The following is a 21,316-nucleotide window of genomic DNA, read 5'->3' as shown; positions in this document are numbered from 1 at the left end:
TTAGGGTTCTGGACTCTACAATGTGTCAAAAGCTTCCACAGGGGTGCTGGCCCATGTTGGCTCCAATGCTTCAAACAGTTTTGTCAAGTTGGCTGGATGTCCTTTGGATGGTGGACCATTCTTGATACACACAGGGAACTGTTGAAGCATTCGGTTCTAGGTGTGCGAGGGATAGCTGTTTGGATTGGAGAGGAGGCAGAGCACACTTTAAGCTTTCCTGAATGACTGGGCCTGCCGGAAGTATATGTGGCCACATTAGTATAAGGTAAATTAGGGGAATGATGATCTGCAACAGACAGCGCATCTCAGTATCAGAAGTACAAATACAGCCAGACTGGCCTGCTACTGTGCCATTCTAGATCGTATAAACTGTCGAGACTAGACCCAGAACTGATCCAAATCGAATGAAACATTCAAATCACAGGGCTTTAGAGCCGTTATTCAAATGACATTTTCACTACAGCCTAGAGTATAATTTTGTACTCAATAATTCGTTGGAGTGTGGTGTTGTAGGCTAGTCTACATTGCCTTCAGAAAGTATTCAGTTATTTATTGACTTATTCCACATTCTGTAATGTTACAGCCTGAATTCAAAATGTATTTAAAAAATAATAATCTCAGCCATCTACACACAATACCCCATAAAGACAAGAAAAATCTAATTTACATAAGTATTCACACCCCTGAGTCAATACTTTGTAGAAGCACCTTGTGGCGATTACAGCTGTGAGTCTTTTTGGGTAAGTCTCTAAGAGCTTTGCACACCTGGATTGTACAATATTTGCCCATTTAATGACTTTTTTCAAGCTCTGTCAAGTTGAATGTTGATCATTGCTAGACAGCCATTTTCATGTCTTGCCATTGAGTTTTAATTAAGCCGATTTAAGTCAAAACTGTAACTAGGCCACTCAAGAACATTTAATGTCGTCTTGGTAAGCAACTCCAGTGTAGATTTTGCCTTGTCTTTTAGGTTATTGTCCTGCTGAAAGGTGAATTTGTCTCGCAGTGTCTGTTGGAAAGCAGACCGAACCAGGTTTTCCTCTAGAATTTTGACTGTGCTTAGCTCTTTTCAGGTTTTGGAATAGTTGTATTCTGTACAGGCTTCCTACTTTTCAATCTGTCATTTCGGTTGGTATTGTGGAGTAAATTCAATGTTGTTGATTTGTTGATCCATCCTCAGTTCTCATATCACAACCGTTCAACTCTGTAACTCTGTAACCATTGGCCTCATGGTGAAATCCAGGAGCAGTTTCCTTCCTCACCAGCAAACTGAGTTAGTAAGGACATATCTTTGTAGTGACTGGGTGTATTGATACACCATCCAAAGCCTAATTAATTCAGTGTCTGCTTTTTTTATTTACATATTTATCAATCGTTGCCCTTCTTTGCTAGGCTTTGTAAAACCTCCCAGGTCTTTATTGGTTGAAATTCACTACTTGATTGAGGGACCTTAAATATAATTATACAGTTGAAGTCGGAAGTTTACATACATTTAGGTTGGAATCATTAAAACTCGTTTTTCAAACACTCCACAAATTTCTTGTTAACAAACTATAGTTTTGGCAAGTCGGTTAGAACATCTACTGTGTATATGACACAAGTTATTTTTCCAACAATTGTTTAGAGACAGATTATTTCACTTATATTTCACTGTATCACCTTTCCAGTGGGTCAGAAGTTTACATACACTAAGTTGACTGTGCCTTTAAACAGCTTGGGAAATTCCAGAAAATGATGTCATGGCTTTAGAAGCTTCTGATAGGCCAATTGACATAATTTGAGTCAATTGAAGGTGTACCTGTGGATGTATTTCAAGGCCTACCTTACAAACTCGTGCATCTTTGCTTGACATCATGGGAAAATCAAAAGAAAATCAGCCAAGACCTCAGAAACAAAATTGTAGACCTCCACAAGTCTGGTTCATGCTTGGGAGCAATTTCCAAACGCCTGAAGGTACCACGTTCATCTGTACAAACAATAGTACACGTTTTTTGGGTTTTCTTTTTGCAATCCGTGATTTACTGGAGACCCTATCACATACGTGTTTGAGCCATTGAATTGCGACTCTACTTTGTCTCTATACTGACGCTTTGCTTGTTTGATTGCCTTGCATAGGGCATATTTGCACTTTCCGTATTCGGTCGTGTTTCCGCTTTCAGTTTTGCGCGAATGCTGCTATTAATCCACAGTTTCTGTTTAGGGAAGGTTTTAATAGTCACAGCGGGTACGACATCTCCGATGCACTTGCTAATAAACTTGTTCACGGAGTCAGCGTATACTTCAATGTTGTTGTCTGAGGCTATCCGGAACATATCCCAGTCCACATGATCGAAACAATCTTGAAGCGTGGAATCTGATTGGTCAGACCAGCGTTGTATTGACCTGAGCACGTGCGTTTCCCGTTTTAGTTTCTGTCTATAGGCTGGCGGCAACAAAATGGGTTCATGGTCAGATTTGCCGAAGGCAGGGTGCGGGAGGGCTTTGTATGCATCGCGGAAGTTCGAGTAGCAATGATCCAGATTTCTGCCAGCTCGTGTCGCGCATTCAATATGCTGATAGAATTTAGGGAGTGTTGATCCTAGGATAGCTTTGTTAAAATCCCCAGCTACAATAAATGCAGCCTCAGGATGTATGGTTTCCAGTTTACATATAGTCCAGTGGAGGTATCTGCTTGGGGGGATATACACGGCTGTGATTATAATCAAAGATAATTATCTTGGAAGATAATGCAGTCGGCATTTGATTGTAAGGAATTCTAGGTCAGGTGAACAAAAGGACTTGAGTTGCTGTATGTTGTTGTGATTACACCATGAGACGGTTAATCGTAAGGCATACACCCGCCCTTCTTCTTACCAGAGAGATGTTTGTTTCTGTCGGTGCGATGCGTGAAGAAACCGGGTGGCTGTACCGACTCTGACAACATATCCCGAGTGAGCCATGTTTCCATGAAACAGAGAATGTTACAATCTTTGTCTCTCTGGAAGGAAACTTGTGCCCTAATTTCATCCACCTTGTAATCTAGAGATTGGACATTGGCGAGTAATATGCTCCGGAGATGTGGATGGTGTGCTCGCCTTCTGAGTCTGACCAGTGGGCCGCTCCGTCTGCCTCTCCTGCGGCGACCGCGTTGTTTTGGGTCGGCCTCATTGTTTTGGGTCTGCCTCATTGTTTTGGGTCTGCCTCTGGGATAAGATTGCATATCCAGGGTGTAGGTCCGAACAAAGGATTCAGTTCGGGAAAGATGTATTCTTGGTCGTAATGATGGTAAGTTGACATTTCTTTTATATCCAATAGTTCTTCCTGGTTGTATGTAATAACACTTGAGCTTTTCTGGGCTAACAATGTAAGAAATAGTACATGTATTTGTTTTTTTAAGAAAGGACATGAAGTGGTTAATTCCTTTAACATTTAAAGCACAGAGACAGAGCAAAAACATCTACGTATAATACTAAAAGAAACTACACATTTCTGTGAGTTCCAGGTCTGTTTTGCTTTGTCAGCTGTGGTCTTTTCTGGACAATGTGATTCCTAATTTTACCAAGCTTGTGCGTGTGTGTCTGTCTATAAAGTCAGGGAGAAGATTAAAAGGAGGGACATACTGTACTCTTACAAGCATGCCTTCTTCCACTCACTTAGTCTAGGCTGTCAGGCGGAATGACGCTGGAGAGACGAAGCAGGTACGGGGAGTAAAACATTTAATTATAACGGACAGAGACGAGACAGGAACAGCGTCAGAAACAAATTCAAAAGAAAAAAACAATACAATACAGCAGCGGGGAACAGAGCTGGGGAACTGACAAATATAGGGGAGGAAATAACAGGTGATAAGTGAGTCCAGGTGAGTCAATAACGCTGAAGCGAGTGACGAGGGAGGGCAGGTGTGAGTGATGATGGCAGGAGCGTGTGATGTAGGGTAATCTGGCACCCTCAACTGCCAGGGGAAGGGAAGAGCGGGAGCAGACGTGACAGTAGGATAGGATAAAGTAATCCTTCTAACCCCTCCCCCCCCCCTTAAAAGAGTTAGATGCACTATTGTAAAGTGGTTGTTCCACTGGATATCATAAGGTGAATGCACCAATTTGTAAGTCGCTCTGGATAAGAGCGTCTGCTAAATGACTTAAATGTAAATGTAAATGTAGGCTACATACACCAACACTTCGATTTCACCAATTGGGATGTAGGTGTATTCTGTTGATAGTTGGATGACATCTGCGTAGATCATATCAGTGCCATCTGCATGAGAACATATACTGAACAAAAATATAAATGCAACATGCAACACTTTCAAAGATTTTACTTAGTGTCACGTTCGTCGTATGAAGAAGACCAAGGCGCAGCGTGGTATGCGTACATTCTCTTTATTAAAAGAATGAACACCGAACAAAATAACAAACGAAACGTGAAGCTATACAATAGTGCTGACAGGCAACTACACATAGTCAAGATCCCACACCAGAAAGTGGGAAAAAGGGCTACCTAAATAAGATCCCCAATCAGAGACAACGATAAACAGCTGTCTCTGATTGGGAACCATATTAGGCCAACATAGCTATACAAAAACCCCTAGACCTACAAAAAACCTAGACATACAAAAAAAACCTAGACATATGAAAAACCCCTAGACACACCCTGACCTAACCAAAATGTATACAAAAAACAGATATCTAAGGTCAGGGCGTGACAGTACCCCCGCCCCCCAAAGGTGCGGACTCCCGGCCGCAAACCTGAACCTATAGGGGAGGGTCCGGGTGGGCATCTACCCTCGGTGGTGGCTCCGGTTCTGGACGCAGCACCCCCTCCTTACACTGATCCCTCTGCTTTTGTGGAACCGGACCGTGGATCATCGCAGGAGGCTCTGGACTGCAGCTCGTTGCTGGAGGCCCCGGACTGGGGACCGTCGCTGGAGGCCCCGGACCGTCGCTGGAGGCCCCGGACCGGGAACCGTCGGAGGTTCCGGACTGGGAACCGTCGCCGGAAGCTCTGGACTGTGGAGGCGCACTGGATGCCTGATGCGTGGGACCGGTACTGGTGGTACCGGGCTGATGACACGCACCTCAGGGCGAGTGCGAGGAGCAGGAACAGAATGTATTGGACTCTGGAGGTGCACTGGAGGCCTGGTGAGTGGGACCGGTACAGGTGGTACCGGGCTGGGGACACGCACCTCAGGGCGAGTGCGGGGGAGAGGCACAGGACGTACTGGACTGTGGAGGCGCACTGGAGATCTGGAGCGTAGAGCTGGCACAACGCGTCCTGGCTGGATGCTCACTTGAGCCCGGCAAGTACGGGGAGCTGGCACAGGACGCACTGGGCTGTGCAGACGCACCGGAGACACAATGCGCAGAGCCGGCGCAGGATATCCTGGTCCAAGGAGGTGTACTGGAGACCAGGAGCGCTGAGCCGGCTCCCTCCGTCCTGGCTGGATGCCCATTCTAGCCCGACCGATGCTGGAATAGAGCGCACCGGGCTATGAATGCGAACTGGAGACACCGTGCGCATCACTGCATAACACGGTGCCTGACCAGTCACACGCTCCCCACGGTAAGCACGAGGAGTTGGCTCAGGTCTAAACCCAGACTCTGCCAATCTCCCCGTGTGTCCCCCCAAAATAATATTTTGGGGCTGCCTCTCGTGCTTGCCTCGTTGGTAATACTCCTCGTAACGTCGCCGTTCCTCTTTCGCTGCCTCAATTTCCTCCCTCGGATGGCGATATTCCCCAGCCTGCATCCAGGGTCCTACTCCATCCCATATCTCCTCCCAGGTCCATTCATCCTGACCACGCTGCTAGGTCCTTTGGTTGTGGGATCTTCCGTCACGTTCGTTGTATGAAGGAGACCAAGGTGCAGCGTGGAGTACCCACCCTAGTCACACCCTGACCTTTTGAAAGACATTGCTAATTCAACAGCTTAGCTCACTAGCTACATACATAAACAACAACAATGAATGGCTCAGAGTGGGAGTGAGAGGTTATGTGATTGACTGCCTGCACACACCATTTGTATTAATAAATCACTATCAGAAAATGTTTTGTGGTAATTGATATATTTACTGCTGACTTCCGTCTTTGCTTTTTAACCAAAGAGTGATTTCTATCACAGACATCCAGAAGCTTAATCACTAGTCCACACCTTTGCAAACAGTTACCTTTTGCAATGAAAACAACCGTTTTTATTGGAGAAATTCAGGTAGGTCCCTCCCGTTTCATTCCGTGTGCTTCTGTTTGATTCTTTTTGGTTCCTTGTCAATCTACACACCCCGTAATGACAAAGCAAAAACAGGTTTGAAATTTTTCTCCTCAAATTTATAAAAAACTGAAATATTATTATTTAAAACATTATATATATATATATATAAGTATTCACACCCTTTACTCGGTTGAAGCACCTTTGACAGTGATTACAGCCTCGAGTCTTCTTGGGTATGACACTACAAGCTTGGCACACCTGTATTTGGGGAGTTTCTCCCATTTTTCTCTGCAGATCCTCTCAAGCTCTGTCAGGATGGATGGGGAGCGTCACTGCACAGCTATTTTCAGGTCTCTCCAGAGCTCTGTCAGAGTGACCATCAGGTTCTTGGTCACCTCCCTGAGCAAGTCCCTTCTCCCCCGACTGCTCAGTTTGGCCGGGCAGCCAGCTCTAGGAAGAGTCTTGGTGGTTCCAAACTTCCTCCATAAAACTTCTCTGCGCTACGGATCCCTTTTACGGGATCATTTTCCTAAACAACCGCTGAATTGCAGGGCGCAAAATATTATAAAAAATATTTATAATCATGCAATCACAAGTGAAATATACCAAAACACAGCTTAGCTTGTTGTTAATCCACCCATCATGTCAGATTTTGAAAATATGCTTTACAGCAAAAGAAATCCAAGCTTTTGTGAGTATCAATCAATGCTAGAACAGCTAGCCCCAAATTAGCATGGTCACATGTCAGAAAAGCAATACAATTAATCGCTTACCTTTGATAATCTTTGGATGTTTGCACTGACGAGACTCCCAGTTACACAACAAATGTTCTTTTTGTTCGATAAATATTACTTTTATAACAAAAAAACGCCATTTGGGTTGCGCGTTATGTTCAGAAAACCAAAGCCTCGTTCCGTTTGCCGAAAATTCCAAAAAGTATCCGTAATGGTCGTAGAAACATGTCAAATGTTTTTTTATAATCAATCCTCAGGTTGTTTTTAACAAACATAATCGATAATATTTCAACCGGACCGTAACCTATTCAATAAGAGAGAAAAAGAAAATGGAGAGCTACCTCTCTCGTGCTCAGGAATTAATCAGAGGACACCTGACCAGTTTTGAAAAATCTCGCTAATTTTTCAAAATAAAAGCCTGAAACAATGTCTAAAGCCTCGTCACAGCCTGAGGAAGACATTGGAAAAGAAATCTGGTTGATACCCCTTTAAATGGAAGAAAGACAGGCCAGGAAACACAGATAAAAAAATAAATAATCACTTCCGGGTTAGATTTTCTCAGGTTTTTGCCTGCAGAATCAGTTTTGTTATACTCACAGACAATATTTTGACAGTTTTGGAAACTTTGGAGTGTTTTCTATCCTAATCTGTAAATTATATGCATATTGTACGATCTGGACCTGAGAAATAGTCCGTTTACCTTGAACGTTATTTAAAAAATAATAATAATAATCTGACCCCTAGCGTCAAGAGGTTAAGAATGATGGAAGCCACTGTGTTCTTGGGGACCTTCAATGGTGCAGAATTTGTTTGGTAATGTTCCCCAGATTTGTGCCTCGTGACAATCCTGTCTAGGAGCACTACGGACAATTCCTTCGACCTCATGGCTTGGTTCTTGCTCTGACATGCATTGTCAACTGTGGGACCTTATATACAGTCGCGGTGAAAAGTTTTGAGAATGACACAAATATTAATTTAATTGCAAAGTCCCTCTTTGCTTTGCAAATGAACTGAATCCCCCAAAAACATTTCCACTGCATTTCAGCCCTGACCCAAAAGGACCAGCTGACATCATGTCAGTGATTCTCTCGTTAACACAGGTGTGAGTGTTGACGAGGACAAGGCTGGAGATCACTCTGTCATGCTGATTGAGTTCGAATAACAGACTGGAAGCTTCAAAAGGAGGGTGGTGCTTGGAATCATTGTTCTTCCTCTGTCAATCATGGTTCCCTGCAAGGAAACACGTGCCATCATCATTGCTTTGCACAAAAAGGGCTTCACAGGCAAGGATATTGCTGCCAGTAAGATTGCACTTAAATCAACCATTTATCAGATCATCAAGAACTTCAAGGAGAGCGGTTCAATTGTTGTGAAAAAGGCTTCAGGGAGCCCAAGAAAGTCCAGCAAGTGCCAGGTCCATCTCCTACAGTTAATTCAGCTGTGGGATCGGGGCACCACCAGTACAGAGCTTGCTCGGGAATGGCAACAGGCAGGTGTGAGTGCATCTGCACACACAGTGAGGCGAAGAGTTTTGGAGGATGGCCTGGTGTCAAGAAGGGCAGCAAAGAAGCCACTTCTCTCCAGGAAAAACATCAGGGACAGACTGATATTCTGCAAAAGGTACAGGGATTGGACTGCTGAGGACTGGGGTAAAGTCATTTTCTCTGATGAATCCCCTTTCCGATTGTTTGGGGCATCCGGAAAAAAGCTTGTCCGGAGAAGACAAGGTGAGCGCTACCATCAGTCCTGTGTCATGCCAACAGTAAAGCATCCTGAGACCATTCATCCTGAGACCATTCAACCATCCAGGAACCGTTTGGTGACGAACAATGCCTTTTCCAGCATGATGGAGCACCTTGTCATAAGGAAAAAGTGATAACTAAGTGGCTCTGGGAACAAAACATTCAAATTTTGGGTCCATGGCCAGGAAACTCCCCAGACCTTAATCCCATTGATAACTTGTCCTCAAGAGGCGGGTGGACAAAGAAAACCCACAAATTCTGACAAACTCCAAGCATTGGTTATGCAAGGATGGGCTGCCATCAGTCAGGATCTGGCCCAGAAGTTAATTGACAGCATGCCAGGGCGGATTGCAGCGGTCTTGAAAAAGAAGGGTCAACACTGCAAATATTGACTTTGCATCAACTTCATGTAAAAATAAAAGCCTTTGACACTTATGAAATGCTTGTAATTATACTTCAGTATTCCATAGTAACATCTGACAAAAATATCTAAAGACACTGAAGCAGCAAACTTTGTGAAAATTAACATTTGTGTCATTCTCAAAACTTTTGACCACGACTGTAGACAGGTGTGTGCCTTCCAAAATCATGTCCTATCAATTAAATTGGCAACAGATGGGGTCCAATCAATTTGTAGACACATCTCAAGGATGATCAATCAAAACAGGATGCACCTGAGCTCAATTTCATGTCTCAGCAAATGGTCTGAATACTTATGTAAATAAGGAATTTCTTATAGTTTTTGGCTTTGTCATTATGGGGTATTCATACATTTTATTATAAGGCTGTGACGTAAAAAATATGGAAAAAAGGAAGGGTTCCAAATGCACTGTACATTCTTTGCAATGCGTCATAAAATATTGTCAAACATTATGCAGAAAATGAAACACCTAAGGGAGTTTTCCAATACCGTAAAAATAGTGTCAGCTTAGTTGCATATTTAAAAAATGTTTACTTAAAACATTTTCACCCCTTTTGCTAAACATTGTAAGGTTTGAGCACAGTGTGTGAGAGATGAAATTACCCTGACACAGAGATTAATGTGTGTTTTGTTTTGTTAGGTCCCACTGTACCTTCTTCAATCACTAAACGGAAATATATACTGTCTGGTGTCCTGATAGCTGTTGGCTTGATGACACTCGGGCTAATAGTTTGGATATAATGGAAAAAAAGAAGTAAAACACAAAGGTTAGTATGATGCCTTCTCTGAGTTTATATGATTAAGTAACACAAGAGTCAGAATTTTTTTGATACTGAGTTGATGTGAAAATACAGGCTTCCATGCAAGTAACTGTTAATATTATCGATAGAAGAGTAACATTGTGTCTTTATTCTATGTTCTCATGCAAATGGTACTGATTTAATCTACGCCGGTGTTGTCCAACTATCACAGAATAGACCAACATCACAATCGGTGACATCGAGGTGTTGGTATACAGTTGAAGTCGGAAGTTTACATACTACATTTAAACTCCGTTTTTTACAATTTCTGACATTTAATCCTAGTCAAAATTCCCTGTTTTAGGTCAGTTAGGATCACCACTTTATTTTAAGAATGTGAAAAGGTCAGAATAATAGTAGAGAGAATGATTCATTTCAGCTTTTATTTCGTTCATCACATTCCCAGTGGGTCAGAAGTTTACATACATTCAATTAGTATTTGGTAGCTTTGCCTTTAAATTGTTTAACTTGGGTCAAACGTTTTGGGTAGCCTTCCACAAGCTTCCCACAATAAGTTGGGTGAATTTTGGCCCATTCCTCCTGACAGAGCTGGTGTAACTGAGTCAGGTTTGGAGGCCTCCTTGCTCGCACACGCTTTTTCAGTTCTGCCCACACATTTTCTATGGGATTGAGGGCAAGGCTTTGTGATGGCCACTCCAATACCTGGACATTGTTGTCCTTAAGCCATTTTGCCACAACTTTGGAAGTATGCTTGGGGTCATTATCCATTTGGAAGACCCATTTGCAACCAATCATTTTCCTACCTCATGATGCCATCTATTTTGTGAAGTGCACCAGTCCCTCCTGCAGCAAAGCACCCCCACAACATGATGCTGCCACCCCCGTGCTTCACGGTTGGGATGGTGTTCTTCAGCTTGCAAGCCCCCCCCTTTATCTTCCAAACATAACGATAATCGTTATGGCCAAACAGTTCTATTTTTGTTTCATCAGACCAGAGGACATTTTGTCCAAAAAGTACGATCTTTGTCCCCATGTGCAGTTGCAAACCATAGTCTGGCTTTTTTATGGCGGTTTTGGAGCAGTAGCTTCTTCCTTGCTGAGCGGCCTTTCAGGTTATGTCGATATAGGACTTGTTTTACTGTGGATATAGATACTTTTGTACCTTATTCCGCCAGCATCTTCACAAGGTCCTTTGTTGTTGGATTGCATTGTACTTTTTGCATCAAAGTACGTTCGTCTCTAGGAGACAGAACACTTCTCCTTCCTGAGCGGCATGACGGCTGCCTGGTCCCATGGTGTTTATACTTGCGTACTAGTGTATGTAAACTTCTGACCCACTGGAATTGTGATTTAGTGAAATAATCTGTCTGTAAACAATTGTTGGAAAAATGACTTGTCATGCACAAAGTAGATTGTGGTCCTAACCGACTTGCAATACTACAGTTTGTTAACAAGAAATTTGTGGAGTGGTTGAAAAATGAGTTTTAATGACTCCAACATAAGTGTATGTAAACTTCCGACTTCAACTGTATGTATTTATGTTTAGTGTATGTAGCCTACACTAAGTAAATGGAAGAAGGCATGCTTGTAGGAGTTCAGTATGTCCCTCCTTTTTATCTTCTCTCAGACTCTATAGACACACACACACACACACACACACACACACACACACACACACACACACACACACACACACACGCTTGGTAAAATTAGGAACCACATTGTCCAGAAAAGACCACAGCTGACACAAGGAAAAACGGAACACTCACAGAAATGTGTAGTGCCAGTTAGTATTATACGTAGATGTTTTTTCTCTGTCTCTGTGCTTTAAGTGTTAAAGTAATGAACTACTTTGTAATTTTTTGCAGGGAGGACATGATAGTGCAGATGCCTCAGAGAGGGTTGAAGAAACTGTTTACTCTGGTGTTCGCATTAGACAACCCACTGAAGATGACCATAGTCATTGTTCATAATATTGCCTTGTTAGGTCTATGGCATTTCATTACTCAGAACGGTCCATTAGGGTCCTGAATGCTTAGCAACTGACTGAAGTCAATCACATTGCTGCATTACTGTAACTGAAGCTGCAATCCGTATTATGTAAGCTTCCATTTCTTTTTAACATTTTCCGGCTTTTCAGAACAACTCGGTATGTGCTTGGGGTATAGGCCTAGTCTGGTATAACCATCCTGATCTCGCAAGCTTCACAATGTGTTTCACTATCTTTGTAGCAAAACACATTGTAAGATCAGGATGGTTATATGAGGCTAGTGTAGGCCTGCTTCTTCACATAATGAAATCTAATGTCTGGTATTAGCTTACAAGTGGTGTGGGTTGACAAAGCAGGCTTACTGGGTTGACGCTCTTCCCAACTGAACTAGATTTCACAACTTCATTGGTTGTTCTACAATAGTTGTTTAACTCGTACTGCAGTTTACACATATGCACTCTTGCAAGTGAAAGAACACGAATGTGTTTGACATCTTAGAATATAAAGTTGATTATAGAACCCATGGTGAGAGTACATCACCAAAGGTGGCCAATCCACGGTCTTCTAGGGCTGAAGTTCATGCATGTTTTTGTTCCAGCTCAACTGAATGAATGAATCATGGTTCTTTTGAATGAAGACCAATATAAGTTAATTATTTGAATCAGTTTGTTAGTGCTTCACTGGAACAAAGCCTGCTGGATGCTGCTCTCTGGACTAGGTTTGGCCACCCATATTATAAGCAGTGCATTTTTTATGCTGGCATGTCATCACCTTCATCTGTGATATCAAAGACTACACCCACAAAATGATCTTGTAGAGACTTGCACGTTATCGTGTAATCAGGCTCATTCAACGTATTAACAATGTTTTGGCCAACTGAGAATGAGCCATTTCCCAATGTTATACCTTTTTGTGGATGAGAGGAGTGACGCTAGGCTTAAAATGTACTGCACACATCTGACACTTTTTAATAATTAGACACTAATTACAATCTGTCCTATGTCTAGTATTTACTTAGATAGTTTACCATTAAAAACCTGACCTTGCTTGTTGGATTATACACATGGCGGTGTTCTGACTTGAGATCTGCACATGGAACTCTTACTTTTGTGTAAACCATTAATTGATGAAAAAGAGATTTTCATGGAAATGTAAGTTCATACTTTTTTAAATTTAACTAGGCAAGTCAGTTAAGAATATATTCTTATTTACAATGACGGCCTTCCCGGGGAACAGTGGGTTAACTGCCTTGTTCAGGGGCATAATGACATATGTTTACCTTGTCAGCTCAGGGATTCGATCCAGCAACCTTCCGGTTACTGGCCCAATCCTCTAAACACTAGGCTACATGCCGCCCCTTGACCCGTTGATTTATTCCACATTTTGTTGTATTAAAGCCTGAATTCAAAATGGATTACATTTATTTTCCTCTCATCCAGCTACACACAAAACCCCATAATGACAAAGTGAAAACATATTTTTAGAAATCTAAAAAAATGTACTGAAAATTAAATGCAGAAATATCTCATTTATATTTGTTATTCACACCCCTGAGTCAACCAGGTTTTCCTCTAGGATTTTGCCTGTGCTTAGCTCTATTCCATTTATTTTTATCCCCCAAAAAATGATCTAGTCCTTGCCGATGACAAACATACCCATAACATATTGAAGCCACCACCATGCTTGAAAATATGAAGAGTGGTACTGAGTTATGTGTTGTGTTGGATTTGCCCCAATCGTAAAACTTTGCATTCAGGACATGAATTTAATTTATTTGCCACATTTTTTGCAGTTTGTCTTTAATGCCTTATTGAAAACAGGATGCATGTTTTGGAATATTTTTTATTCTGTACAGGCTATTAGTGTGCTCATTTAGATTAACTAAACTGTGCTCATTTAGAGTAACTACAATGTTGTGGACCTATCCTCAATTGTCTCCTATCACATCCATTAAACTGTCACTGTTTTAAAGTCACCATTGGCCTCATGGTGAAATCCCTGAGTGGTTTCCTTCCTCTCCGGTAACTGAGTTAGGAAGGTCGCCTGTATCTTTATAGTGACTGTGTGTATTGATACACCATTCGACGTCTAATTAATAACTTCACCATGCTCAAAGGGATATTTCTAAAAACATAATGCCACTTTGACATTATGGGGTATTGTGTGTAGGTGAGTGACACACAATCTCAATTAAATCCATTATAAATTCAGGCTGTAAAACATCAAAATGGGGAAAAAGGCAAGAGGTGTCAATACTTTCTGAAGGCACTGTAGATCTCAAGTCAAAATACCTACCACCCATTATGCACATACTGCATTTGATTGTACCAATATTTGAAAATGTTTTGCATGTGCCTTGCAATTTACAGTATGTACACAAAACGGTAATACATGCACTTTCAAAAGACAGCAGCCATCAACTGACTGCCTGAACCTGTTCATCTTATGAACAGGTTTGGACTTGTTGATTTGTTTCCCCAGTCCTCTGAAAATCTTACTAAAAGCAGGAGAGAAAGCTTTGTTAATACAGCATTGTTTCTATTTTGTACCACATACTGGACTGGACAGGATGTCATTATACTTGGAAATTAGACCTAGTGATATTGGCCACTAGAAGGCAGCAGTGTATGTGCAAAGTTTTAGACTGATCCAAGGAGCCATTGCATTTCTGTTCAAAATTCTGTGTCAAGACTGCCCAAATGTGCCTAATTGGTTTATTAATAACTTTATGTTCAAAACTGTGCACTCTCCTCAACCAATATCATGGTATTATTTTACTGTAATAGCTACTGTAAATTGGACAGTGCAGTTAGATTAACAAGAAGTTAGACATATCTGATATTGGCAGAAAGCTTATGTCCTGGGAAATCTTCTTGTTACTTACAACCTCATGCTAATCGCATTAGCCTACGTTAGCTCAACTGTTCAACAGGGGATCCACCAATCCTGAAGAAGTTCATTATTTCTTTGCACTTTGTCCTGTGCATTTTGAAGTGGGTAGCAGCAGTGGAGTCTGAGAAAGCAGCTCTACATTCTTCTCCATTGTGATCATATGCCAGCATGGAACAGTGTTCAGCGATAGCTAATGCCATGGTGGCCTCAGCATTTTTTGCAGAGTAAATTCTTTTTAACCATAAATGGCAGCTTGTTTTGGGTGGAACAGTTATAAGGCTTTGCCTTTTGAGTATGTTTTTGAGTTGTCATGTGTTTTTTTACATCACTAAGTTTGGCGTAGAAATCAGCCTTACAATACAGGCAGTATGCCCGTGTATCATCTCCAATAAACGACTTCAACCAGCCTTTGAATTCAGGGTTTGATTCCCACTCCTTTCTGTATTTTTGAGTGTACAGTTTAGATTGAGACATGATGAGCTAGCCAGCTAGATGTTTAGCTTATGTCACTGAGAGGCACACACACAGTGGACAAGGTGATTAAGTGACTGAGGCTGTGTGAGTCAAATGCAGTGACATCTAAAATGCTGACCAGACCGGACACGTCGCGTGCGCGAGCAACACAAAATAAATGTAGAAATCCATGTCATTCAATTATTGCACCCACACTGCTCGCGCGCGCCAACGAGCGTCTGCGAAGCCAAGGGCTAAAATAGAACTCCTTTCTGTTTCTGACGCAGATCGCGCTGAAAGTCCTGCCTCTCCCATCTCCTCATTGGTTTATAGAAGCAGGTACCCATGTGCCATCTCCTCATTGGTTATACCCACGTGGGTGATTGAAAGACAAATTGTTTTGCCGGTGGTCATGGTAATACTATGAAAGTTTAGATGCGATCACCATATAAGTTCAAAGATGAAAAAGCCTGGAAGGAGGAGAGATGACTAGAAACGATTCAGTTGGCCGTTTTATGTGTGGATTAATTGTCGGAGTAGAGGTCCTTGTGCATTTCAGGTAAAATAACAACTCAATGTTTATATCCAAGGACAAATTAGCTAGCAACAGCAAGCTAGCTAAATAGGACAAATTTGCTAGCAATTGCAAGCTAACTAGCTAAATTGCCATACATTTTTAAAGCTTTTCGACCTGTCCCCAAATTAATGTCATTGGTTCAGAGTTTGTTTTGATATTTTAATCTGCGTGTCGTGATCGCTTTTGGTGTAGGGGGACAAAATACATTTATGCACGATGGCGCACGCGCGCAGCCGGTTTGGGTTCCGTGTTAGCGAATGCTGGCTGTGTGCTACAGGTGACCGTCCTATTGCCTCTAACCGCAGAACATTGGCCATTGTTTTTGTTCTGTTCATTTCCCTTTTTGTACAGGCTAAACTAAGTTAAGGTTAGGCGTACAAGTCTTTAATTTCACTAGCTTGCTATCACATATTTTACTAACACAGAACTTGGTTATTTTAAAATGATTGTGATACTGTGTGGTTGGTTGTATTACATCGCTGGTTAAATGACTAAAATGTCAAATGTAGATTACATATGGGTGCAGGTAATGGAGAGCATGGTTTGTGGGGTGAGCTATCTTGTGGGAAAATAACTATACAGAGATGTGGAGGTTGGTACCACATCTCCCCTATAAACAAATAAGAATAAGAGTGAAAACATATACTGAACTTGATTTGATTTTGAATTGTTCACAGGGGAGTAGAGAAGCGATAACCACACGCTGTCATAGATGGCGATAGAGAAGCGCACATGCACACGTGCGTACACACAGACACGCATGCACACAATAATATGGGGGTGTTGTGGAGGTTGATGGAATCAATGTATGTTGACACGTGTTCATTTAGATACATGTACACTCAGTGGCCAGTTTATTCGGTACACCATCCTGTTCATGACATTGGTTTGCTCCTACAGTCACACGGCTTGCTATATAAAGCAGGCAGACAGACATCGAGGGACTCAGTTAGTGTTTGATCGACAATTAGAAGAATGGGCAACACGAGTGACATAGCGACTTTGAGTGTGGTATGATCATCGGTGCCAGCTCGCTGCTCCCAGTATCTCTGAAACGGCCTGGCTCCTTGGCTTTTCATGCATGACAGTGTCTAGACTTTACCAAAAATGGTGAGACAAACAAAAAAACATCAATCAGCGGCAGTCCTGTGTGCGAAAACAGCTCGTTGATGAGAGGTCAAATGAGAATAACAAGAATCGTGCAAGCTAACAGGCGGGCCACAAACAGGCAAGTAACAGCGCAGGACAACAGTGGTGTGCAGAATGGCATCTCGGAACTCGTCGGTCCTTGTCACGGATGGACTATTGCAGCAGATGACCACACTAGGTTCCACTCCTGTCAGCTAAAAACAAGAAGCGGCTAAAGTGGGCACACAATCACCAACACTGGATAACTGAAGAGTTGAAAAACAGCACCTGGTCTGACGAATCCCAGTTCGTGTTGCGACATGCTGATGGCAGAGTATGGATTTGGCGTAAGCAGCGTGAGCCCATGGCCCCATCCTGCCTGGTGTTTTTACAGCATTCGTCTCGACACAACTACCGTTTACCATTCTCTCTCCATGGATATTAACATTCAGTAACCTTCATTTTGAATGTACACAATCCCCTGACCTTATTCTTTATTATGGGCCTTCAGGCAGTTTTCCATTCTGTTTATGTATTGCATCATATTTCATAGGCTGTTTGATAAAGCCATCACCTGCTGCTCCAGAATCAGTCTATCATTAGAGATTTACTGGAATAACCTGTTCCAATTGTAAAACACATTTGATGCACCACAACAACTTTCTGAAGAACACCTTTAATAAAAAATTTAAAATCCATTATAAATTCAGGCTGTAAAACATCAAAATGGGGAAAAAGGCAAGAGGTGTCAATACTTTCTGAAGGCACTGTAGATCTCAAGTCAAAATACCTACCACCCATTATGCACATACTGCATTTGATTGTACCAATATTTGAAAATGTTTTGCATGTGCCTTGCAATTTACAGTATGTACACAAAACGGTAATACATGTACTTTCAAAAGACAGCAGCCATCAACTGACTGCCTGAACCTGTTCATCTTATGAACAGGTTTGGACTTGTTGATTTGTTTCCCCAGTCCTCTGAAAATCTTACTAAAAGCAGGAGAGAAAGCTTTGTTAATACAGCATTGTTTCTATTTTGTACCACATACTGGACTGGACAGGATGTCATTATACTTGGAAATTAGACCTAGTGATATTGGCCACTAGAAGGCAGCAGTGTATGTGCAAAGTTTTAGACTGATCCAAGGAGCCATTGCATTTCTGTTCAAAATTCTGTGTCAAGACTGCCCAAATGTGCCTAATTGGTTTATTAATAACTTTATGTTCAAAACTGTGCACTCTCCTCAACCAATATCATGGTATTATTTTACTGTAATAGCTACTGTAAATTGGACAGTGCAGTTAGATTAACAAGAAGTTAGACATATCTGATATTGGCAGAAAGCTTATGTCCTGGGAAATCTTCTTGTTACTTACAACCTCATGCTAATCGCATTAGCCTACGTTAGCTCAACTGTTCAACAGGGGATCCACCAATCCTGAAGAAGTTCATTATTTCTTTGCACTTTGTCCTGTGCATTTTGAAGTGGGTAGCAGCAGTGGAGTCTGAGAAAGCAGCTCTACTTTCTTCTCCAATGTGATCACATGCCAGCATGGAACAGTGTTCAGCGATAGCTAATGCCATGGTGGCCTCAGCATTTTTTGCAGAGTAAATTCTTTTTAACCATAAATGGCAGCTTGTTTTGGGTGGAACAGTTATAAGGCTTTGCCTTTTGAGTATGTTTTTGAGTTGTCATGTGTTTTTTTACATCACTAAGTTTGGCGTAGAAATCAGCCTTACAATACAGGCAGTATGCCCGTGTATCATCTCCAATAAACGACTTCAACCAGCCTTTGAATTCAGGGTTTGATTCCCACTCCTTTCTGTATTTTTGAGTGTACAGTTTAGATTGAGACATGATGAGCTAGCCAGCTAGATGTTTAGCTTATGTCACTGAGAGGCACACACACAGTGGACAAGGTGAGTAAGTGACTGAGGCTGTGTGAGTCAAATGCAGTGACATCTAAAATGTTGACCAGACCGGACACGTCGCGTGCGCGAGCGTCACAAAATAAATGTAGAAATCCATGTTATTCAATTATTGCACCCACACTGCTCGCGCGCGCCAACGAGCGTCTGCGTAGCCAAGGGCTAAAATAGAACTCCTTTCTATTTCAGACGCAGATCGCGCTGAAAGTCCTGCCTCTCCCATCTCCTCATTGGTTTATAGAAGCAGGTACCCATGTGCCATCTCCTCATTGGTTATACCCACGTGGGTGATTGAAAGACAAATTGTTTTGCCGGTGGTCATGGTAATACTATGAAAGTTTAGATGCGATCACCATATAAGTTCAAAGATGAAAAAGCCTGGAAGGAGGAGAGATGACTAGAAACGATTCAGTTGGCCGTTTTATGTGTGGATTAATTGTCGGAGTAGAGGTCCTTGTGCATTTCAGGTAAAATAACAACTCAATGTTTATATCCAAGGACAAATTAGCTAGCAACAGCAAGCTAGCTAAATAGGACAAATTTGCTAGCAATTGCAAGCTAACTAGCTAAATTGCCATACATTTTTAAAGCTTTTCGACCTGTCCCCAAATTAATGTCATTGGTTCAGAGTTTGTTTTGATATTTTAATCTGCGTGTCGTGATCGCTTTTGGTGTAGGGGGACAAAATACATTTATGCACGATGGCGCACGCGCGCAGCCGGTTTGGGTTCCGTGTTAGCGAATGCTGGCTGTGTGCTGCAGGTGGCCGTCCTATTGCCTCTAACCGCAGAACATTGGCCATTGTTTTTGTTCTGTTCATTTCCCTTTTTGTACAGGCTAAACTAAGTTAAGGTTAAAGGTTAGGCGTACAAGTCTTTAATTTCACTAGCTTGCTATCACATATTTTACTAACACAGAACTTGGTTATTTTAAAATGATTGTGATACTGTGTGGTTGGTTGTATTACATCGCTGGTTAAATGACTAAAATGTCAAATGTAGATTACATATGGGTGCAGGTAATGGAGAGCATGGTTTGTGGGGTGAGCTATCTTGTGGGAAAATAACTATACAGAGATGTGGAGGTTGGTACCACATCTCCCCTATAAACAAATAAGAATAAGAGTGAAAACATATACTGAAATTGATTTGATTTTGAATTGTTCACAGGGGAGTAGAGAAGCGATAACCACACGCTGTCATAGATGGCGATAGAGAAGCGCACATGCACACGTGCGTACACACAGACACGCATGCGCACAATAATATGGGGGTGTTGTGGAGGTTGATGGAATGCATGTATGTTGACACGTGTTCATTTAGATACATGTACACTCAGTAGCCAGTTTATTCGGTACACCATCCTGTTCATGACAATGGTTTGCTCCTACAGTCACATGGCTTGCTATATAAAGCAGGCAGACAGACATCGACAATTAGAAGAATGGGCAACACGAGTGACATAGCGACTTTGAGTGTGGTATGATCATCGGTGCCAGCTCGCTGCTCCCAGTATCTCTGAAACGGCCTGGCTCCTTGGCTTTTCATGCATGACAGTGTCTAGACTTTACCAAAAATGGTGAGACAAACAAAAAAACATCAATCAGCGGCAGTCCTGTGTGCGAAAACAGCTCGTTGATGAGAGGTCAAATGAGAAGAACAAGAATCGTGCAAGCTAACAGGCGGGCCACAAACAGGCAAGTAACAGCGCAGGACAACAGTGGTGTGCAGAATGGCATCTCGGAACTCGTCGGTCCTGGTCACGGATGGACTATTGCAGCAGATGACCACACTAGGTTCCACTCCTGTCAGCTAAAAACAATAAGCGGCTAAAGTGGGCACACAATCACCAACACTGGATAACTGAAGAGTTGAAAAACAGCACCTGGTCTGACGAATCCCAGTTCGTGTTGCGACATGCTGATGGCAGAGTATGGATTTGGCGTAAGCAGCGTGAGCCCATGGCCCCATCCTGCCTGGTGTTTTTACAGCATTCGTCTCGACACAACTACCGTTTACCATTCTCTCTCCATGGATATTAACATTCAGTAACCTTCATTTTGAATGTACACAATCCCCTGACCTTATTCTTTATTATTGGCCTTCAGGCAGTTTTCCATTCTGTTTATGTATTGCATCATATTTCATAGGCTGTTTGATTCTGGAGCAGCAGGTGATGGCTTTATCAGTCTATCATTAGAGATTTACTGGAGTAACCTGTTCCTATTGTAAAACACATTTGATGCAGCACAACAACTTTCTGAAGAACACCTTTAATAAAAAATAAATTAAAAATCTTAATGAAAGCAAAAAGCTTTACATTGTCATGACTACACGTGAGGATCCAGTGGCTCAGATCAGCTTGGCAATGGTTGACAAATAATCAGGCCCTCTCTCACCCACAGAAGAGTGGGGGTCATACATTTTATGCAGCAGAGGACTCTCTGACACTCTAGTATGAACCAAAGGAATGTCTTTGTTCAAAAACTCTTAACGTCCAA

Source organism: Salvelinus namaycush, chromosome 8, assembly GCF_016432855.1.
Source record: "Salvelinus namaycush isolate Seneca chromosome 8, SaNama_1.0, whole genome shotgun sequence".
Lineage (NCBI taxonomy): Eukaryota > Metazoa > Chordata > Actinopteri > Salmoniformes > Salmonidae > Salvelinus > Salvelinus namaycush.
Note: the sequence above shows the minus strand (reverse complement) of the source record.